The sequence below is a fragment of the Ostrea edulis genome, chromosome 10, assembly GCF_947568905.1.
Source record: "Ostrea edulis chromosome 10, xbOstEdul1.1, whole genome shotgun sequence".
NCBI lineage: Eukaryota > Metazoa > Mollusca > Bivalvia > Ostreida > Ostreidae > Ostrea > Ostrea edulis.
The window spans coordinates 7,509,449-7,516,764 of NC_079173.1; positions in this window are offsets into that span (position 1 = coordinate 7,509,449).

Genomic DNA, 7,316 nt, shown 5'->3' on the forward strand with positions numbered 1-7,316 from the left:
CACCTGATCCCACCTCTGGTGTGTCCAGGGGTCCGTGTTTGCCCAACTATCTAATTTGTATTGCTTGTAGGAGTTATGAGATTGATCACTGTTCGTTATCTTCACCTTGCATAGCAATCATTAACAAATTAATATAGCAATGATGATTAACAGATTAACAGCAATCATTAACAGATTAATATGGCAATAATGATTACATGTACAGTGTACCAGATTAACATGACAACAGTCACTAACAGATTAATATTGCAATTATTATGAATATATTAACACAACAATCATTAACATATTAATATAACAAGAATGATTAACAAATTAGCATGACAATAAACATTAACAGATTAATATGGCAAAAATAATTAACATATTAACAATATATAATTATGGGCTGTTTAGCAAGGACACATAACAAGTTATCAGGTCTTAGTAGGGTGATAACTCTACTAAGACCTGATAATTTGTTATGTCTCCTTGCTAAACAGTCCATAATAGTTCTATCATCCTGAAGAATCTGAACCTTAAAATATACCACTCATTCGTTGACTTGTACCGTATATATTTATTTTATCTAAACGTCACCAAATTCGTAACAACTTTCTCTGGAGAATAATCTGATAACTTTTCAATACTTTTCGAGAGGTGAAATCAATGTTACCCTCAGCTGCATGCACTATTTTGTTTTACACTCAACTGAGGTTTGAAAATGTTAAGTGAACGAGATAAAGCTTTCAATCGTGACGTCACAATAGAATGACGCAAAAAATAACGTTAAACGTAAACTTTTCGTAAAGTATTCCGAACCAAAAACGTAAACATCAAGTGAAATGAAAAACTACATTAGAATGGGAATATTTTTCTTCTCATTTGTTATTGATGACCGTTAATGTTGACTCTGAAGTTATTAATTAACGATCCTGCATATTTTCAATTCTGCCACCACAAGTTATATTCTAGAGGGAGACAACGCAGTTATCAGCCTGCACGTGAGGGAGAAATCACGAATTGCCCCCCTTCCCGTGACCAGCCCTCGAACAATGAAATTGATTGTATTATTCTGAAGGATAATAATATACAATTATGGACTGTTTAGCAGTGATACATCACAAATTATCAGGTCTTAGTAGGGTTATCACGCGAGGGCGCCGGTTTTATCAGGTCTTATTAGGGTTATCATCCGAGGGCGCCGATGCACCCGAGGGTGATAACTCTACTAAGACCTGATAATTTGTGATGTTCCCTGCTAAGCACTTCATAATAGTTATATTATCCCTAAGAATCTGAACGTTAAAAAAACTATGACATATTTATTGACTTGTACCAAACTTCTTTTTTATTATCTAAAACGTCAACAAATTCGTAACAACTTTCTCTGCAGACAAATCTTATAACCTTTCAATAGTTTTCGAGTGGTGAAACCAATGTTACTCTCAACTACATGCACTATTTCGTTTTACACTCAATATGTTTGTCATACATTTATTAGATGCAAGGTGAAGATAACGAACAGTGATCAATCTCATAACTCCTACAAGTAATACAAAATAGAGAGTTGGGAAAACACGGACCCCTGGACACAACAGAGGTGGGATCAGGTGCCTAGGAGGAGTAAGCATCCCCTGTTGACCGGTCACACCCGCCGTGAGCCCTATATCCTGATCAGGTAAACGGAGTTATCCGCAGTCAAAATCAGTGTGCCAAGAAGGCAAAACACTGATGTTAAAGAAAGTTAAGCGAGAGCAAGTTTTCAATTGTGACGTCACAGTAGAATGACGCAAAAACAATTCGTCAAACGTAAATATTTCGTAATGTATTTCAAAGCAAAAACGTAAACATCAAGTGAAATTCAAAACTGCATTCGAATGGGAATAGTTTTCTTCTCAAGTGTTATTTGTGACCTTTACTGTTAGTACTGAAGTTAATGAAGTTATCACTTTCTCCCTTGTGTCATTAAAATTTATCTTCTAAAGGGAGACAACACAGTTGTAACCATGCGCGTGAGGGAGACATCACAAATTGTCTCTTTCCACGTGACCAGCCCTCGACCAAGGAAATTGATGTATTATTCTGAAGGATAATAACAATCATTACCAGATTAATATAGGAATAAAGCTTAGCAGATTAACGCAACAACAATCCAATTATGAACTGATGAACATAACAACAAAACATTAACCGATTAACACCACAGCACTCATATACAGATTAAGTTGAAAACAATCAGTAACATATCGACATGATAAGAAACATTTATAGAATGAAATGACGACAATCATCAATAGATTAAGGTGACAACATTCATCAATAGACTAATGTGACAACATTCATCGGCAGATTGACAAAAAGGTGAAAATAACGAACAATTATCATTACTGCTGTAAAGAGTAGAGCAAACGTGGATCCCAGGACACACCAATGTCTAGAGGGAGTTACGTACACCTCTAGATCGGTTAGACGTGGTAATCCGTAGTCAAAACCAGTGTGTATAGCACGGCCTAACAATCGGTATGAAACACATCAGACAGCATTCTGTCTGATAACAAATTGTATCAATAAGTTAGATAGTAATAACGATTATAAAAAATGAAAATGCTGAATCTAAACGAGATTGGTTCAGGGTTCGGTCTTTTTCCTTTTATCTTAATCATACATCAAATCATACATAAAAACTTTGACAGAATTCCAATGTACAATAACTTCTAAGGGCGGAGCTTAGCTGTACATTAACTAATAGGGGCGGAGTGTAGCTGTAAAATAACGTCTAGGGGCGGAGCTTAGCTGTACAATAACTTCTAGAGGCGGAACTTAGCTGTACAATAACTTTTAAGGGCGGGGCTTAGCTGTACAATAACTTCTAGGGGTGGAGCTTAGCTTTACAATAACTTCTAGGAGCGGGGCGGAGCTTAGTTGTACAATAACTTCTTGAGGCGAAACTTAACTGTACAATAATTTCTAGGGGCGGAGCTTAGCTGTACAATAACTTCCACGGAACCGTACTGCGTCTTCCAAACTATGTACATAGAAAAGCAACATACAGTGGTGAAATAATAAGAAATGCAAATATAGATAAATTAAGTATAATTTATGTGTTCATTAACACACATTAATATAAATCAGTGGTGGATTTAGAGTCTCCCTTTCGCCCCAAATTTACAAAATAAAATAAGTAAAACTCCAGATTTGGCACACATAATGGCTGATTATTTTAACTAATAATTGACCTTCACACCACCGCTTTGGAAATCTCGGATTCGCCACTGTAAAAACATGCAATGATTCTTAACTGCAAAAAGCACATGTTGCTTGTACTTAGATACATTCTGCAAAATAGCCATTGTGCCTAATACCTTATCCGCTTTTTTTCAATATTCATTTTACCATGCATATTTGAGATAATGTAAAGTCACCCAAACTCTAAAAAATCCAATATCAGCGATCTCCATGTCGAATGAAGCGATTTTTTTTTCTACTTGACTTTTGACAACCCCAGACTTACGATATCATATCGTGTACAATTTTGCAATGATATTATGAGCATTCATGCCACAAGTATGGGAAACACTTTTACTAATTATTCGTAAAATAAGACATCTCGTTAAATAAGAGATGTAATTTTTACACTAGAGATATATCTCTATTCATTGTAGAGATATCTCTGGAAGTTAGAGAGAGATATTTTCACACTAGGGTAATATCTTTATAACTAAAAGAGATATCTCTTTAAACAGAGGAGATATCTCTTTAACTAGAAATATATCGCTCTCAAGTAGAGATATATCTCTTTACGCTAGAGATATATATCTTTATGCTAAGGAGATATGCCTTTCCCTTTGAGAGATATCTCTTAAAACTAGAAAAATACCTCCCAACGATTAAGAGATATATTTCTCTCTAGCGTAAAGAGATATCTCTCTATCAATGTAAAAAGAGATATCTTTTTAACTTAAAGAGACATCTCTTTAAATTAAAAAAAGATTTTCCCCGGTGTCCACAATGACTTCTCCCTGTAACATCACCATTAATATGATGTAACACTTTTTTGTAATCAATCAAAATACTTCTAGTGCTAAAATGGCGGAATAAGTTGAAAAGGTGGTTGGGGTAACATTATCAAGTTGTCAAAAGGCTAAATCCAGTCTAGCTCACATATTTTATCAATTTATTGTCTTTGTTTTGTTACATGTATACATTTCACATTCGGTAAACGCAAAATCTTCGCCCAGGATTGCAGCAACCATGATAAGATGTACTTTAACGGGCTTCCAGTTTAGGTAGAATTCTTTAAGTATTCAAACTAATAAAAATATTATAAAGGTATATCTCTTTCTCTATATTTCTAAAAGTAAAAGAAATATATCTCTAAGTGAAAGATATTTCTCTCTAAGTGTAAGATCTATCTCTCTAAGTGTAAGTTATATCTCTAAAAGTAAAAGAGATATCTCTAAATGAAAGATGTATCTCTTTTTCAGAAAAATATTTCTTAAATTAAAAGATATTTCTCATTTTAAAGAGACATCTCTTTAAAATAAGAGATATCTTTTTAATTTAAAGATATAACTTTTCTTCGAATTTTTAATAAAACATGTATATATATTTTACCGAATTGCATTCATGCAAGATGAAGATAACGAACAGTGATCAATCTCATAACTCCTACAAGCAATACAAAATAGATAGTTGGGCAAATACGGACCCTGGACACCCAGGTGGGATCAGGTACCTAAGAGGAGTAAACATCCCCTGTCGACCGATCACAGCCGCCGTGAGCCCTATATCCTGATCAGGTAAACGGAATTATCCGTAGTCAAAATCAGTGTGCCAAAAACTGGTTAACAATCGATATGAAATACGTCAGACAGCATTTGACCCAATGTTAGGTTGTTATGACGAACTAGATCGTTATAACGACCATAGAATTTGCGAAATGCTGACTTCAATCGAGACTGTTGAAACCCCTGTACCATCAACTTGTTTGTCAGTAGCTTGGTTTACCATACACCTGACATTTACACAAGACTTTCTTTCGTTTATATATAATTCATTGTATAGAGGGGTGTGAGAGTCTCGTTGTATAGAGGGGTGTGAGAGTTTCGTTGTATAGAGGGGTGTGAGAGTCTCGTTGTATAGAGGGGTGTGAGAGTCTCGTTGTATAGAGGGGTGTGAGAGTCTTGTTGTATAGAGGGGTGTGAGAGTCTCGTTGCTGCACGATATGTACACTAAATCCCATACAAACGAAATAAAGTACTGTAATTATAACTTGTTGAAACCCTGTTACATCATATTACATAGTTATGGTAGGTTGCTTCGATTTAATCAAAGGTATGAAGGACCTCAAAAGCTCCTGGCTTTGAAATGGATGAAAGGTGTAATGGAAGACGTATGCTAAACCCTGGAATTATTGATTATTTACCATGATGACTTAAAATTCATTTTACAAACTTGGAATTACATTCATTTCTAAAAGTAACAAACTACAAGAACCAAAAAATCTCTGACTTTGTGCTTATTAATGAAATTCAGTCCTTACCCTTAACAAGGGTATCACTAACTGTGTACATCTTTCAAGTTATATCTGACCAATATTACATTCTAACTTTTGCAAACCTTGTGTATTTTAAAGCACTTCACTTGTACCTAATTTCTTGTCCTTAAACTCAAGAAGACCATGACTAATATTACATTCTAAATGTAGACACTTTTGTGTATTTCAAAGTACTATATTTGAAACTATTTTCTAACTGTATAATTTTCACAGTAAAGTTATAAACAGTACCTACACGTGTAGTTTATCATTTACAAATTCTTTTTTTAAATCCTTCGATTTATATACGACTGTAGAATAGATAATACTAAAATGGCTGAATGCGAAAACACAATATTTCATCTATTTTATGTCCATTAGATTCGAAATCAACTAAAACCAAAATCATATAGCAATGTCAGTAAAATAATGGTTTTATAAATCTTGACAAAGCTTTTGACGGCAAAATGTCATCCTTTTATATTCAAAGAGACACTACAGCCCTTTTTGCGCAAAAATTATGAAATAACACTTTTTTTTTCGAGCTTCCTCAAATTTTGTTGCAAAGGTGAATGCACGAACTCTGCATTTATAACAATCATCTAAAGTAAAAACTTCTCGTTTTAACACAAAAATTAACACTTTTTGGTGTCCTATACAAAAACATATTGAGCATCCTCCCTTTATAAGACATAGACATAAATGGGTAAACAGTGCAGCTTGTCATCAAGTGACTAAGTTAGAGAAAGGGTAAAGAACATTGAATATATCCAGAATCTTACAGAATGAGATTCCGCGAAAAAGCAGGTAAAATAAAATGACATACGTGAGCTAAAACTTATATTGGGATCAGAATTACCATTCGAAAAACCAAGAGCTAGGAGAAGCACACATGTAACTCTGTGGCGGATCAAGGATTTCCGAAGGGAATATGAAAGTCAAATATTAGCCAAGGTATTTACCCATTTTTGGTGCCATATCTGGAATTTTGCTCACACTTGTGGCGATACAGGGGGGGGGGGGGGGTGTGTGTAAATTAACCACTGGGACAAGCAAAGAGGCTGGTGTTAGTTTATAACATTGGTAAATACAATCATTTATAATTACCTAGTTGTAAAACACGGATTCATTTCATACTTGAAAAGCAAGTGTGGACCCATAAAGGGTAATCAATTTTTTTTAAAAGTCCAACTCAGCATGAAAAAAACAAACCTATGAATTTTGAAGGATCTTCAAAGCGCAGTTGAAAGCAAAGTATGTATCTTCAGTGAAGCTCAACCGAAATGTTTGAAATCCGAAATAACAATGCAGTTTTAGAGCTATTATAGGCAAAAACAGTGTGCCAAAAAAGTGGAGTCAAATTCGTTGAAGGATAAGAGCTATGATCGAGGGAGATAATCCTTAATTTTGAAATGAATTTCTAAATTTTATAATAGCAATTAAATATACATCCGAATTTTCAAGCTAGTAACGAAGTACTTATCTACTGGGCTGTAGAGACCCTCGTGGACTAACAGTCCACCAGCAGAGGCCTCGACCCAGGGGTCATAATGTAAAACTTATACAGTACCAATTTTGATCAATCTGTTATGCTACATTATCAGTGCACTGTACATACATGTATTCATTGTATTAATAAGAAAACGAAAACAGTGATGAGGACTGTGGACTTTATGTAGGATCAGAAATTTTACTTGTATGATGCTACATGTAAGCACTCAAGCTTTCATTTGAAGAGAAAACATTATGGAGGTTTTATCACAAGTTACAAGACAAATGTTTTGAACAATATTCAAAA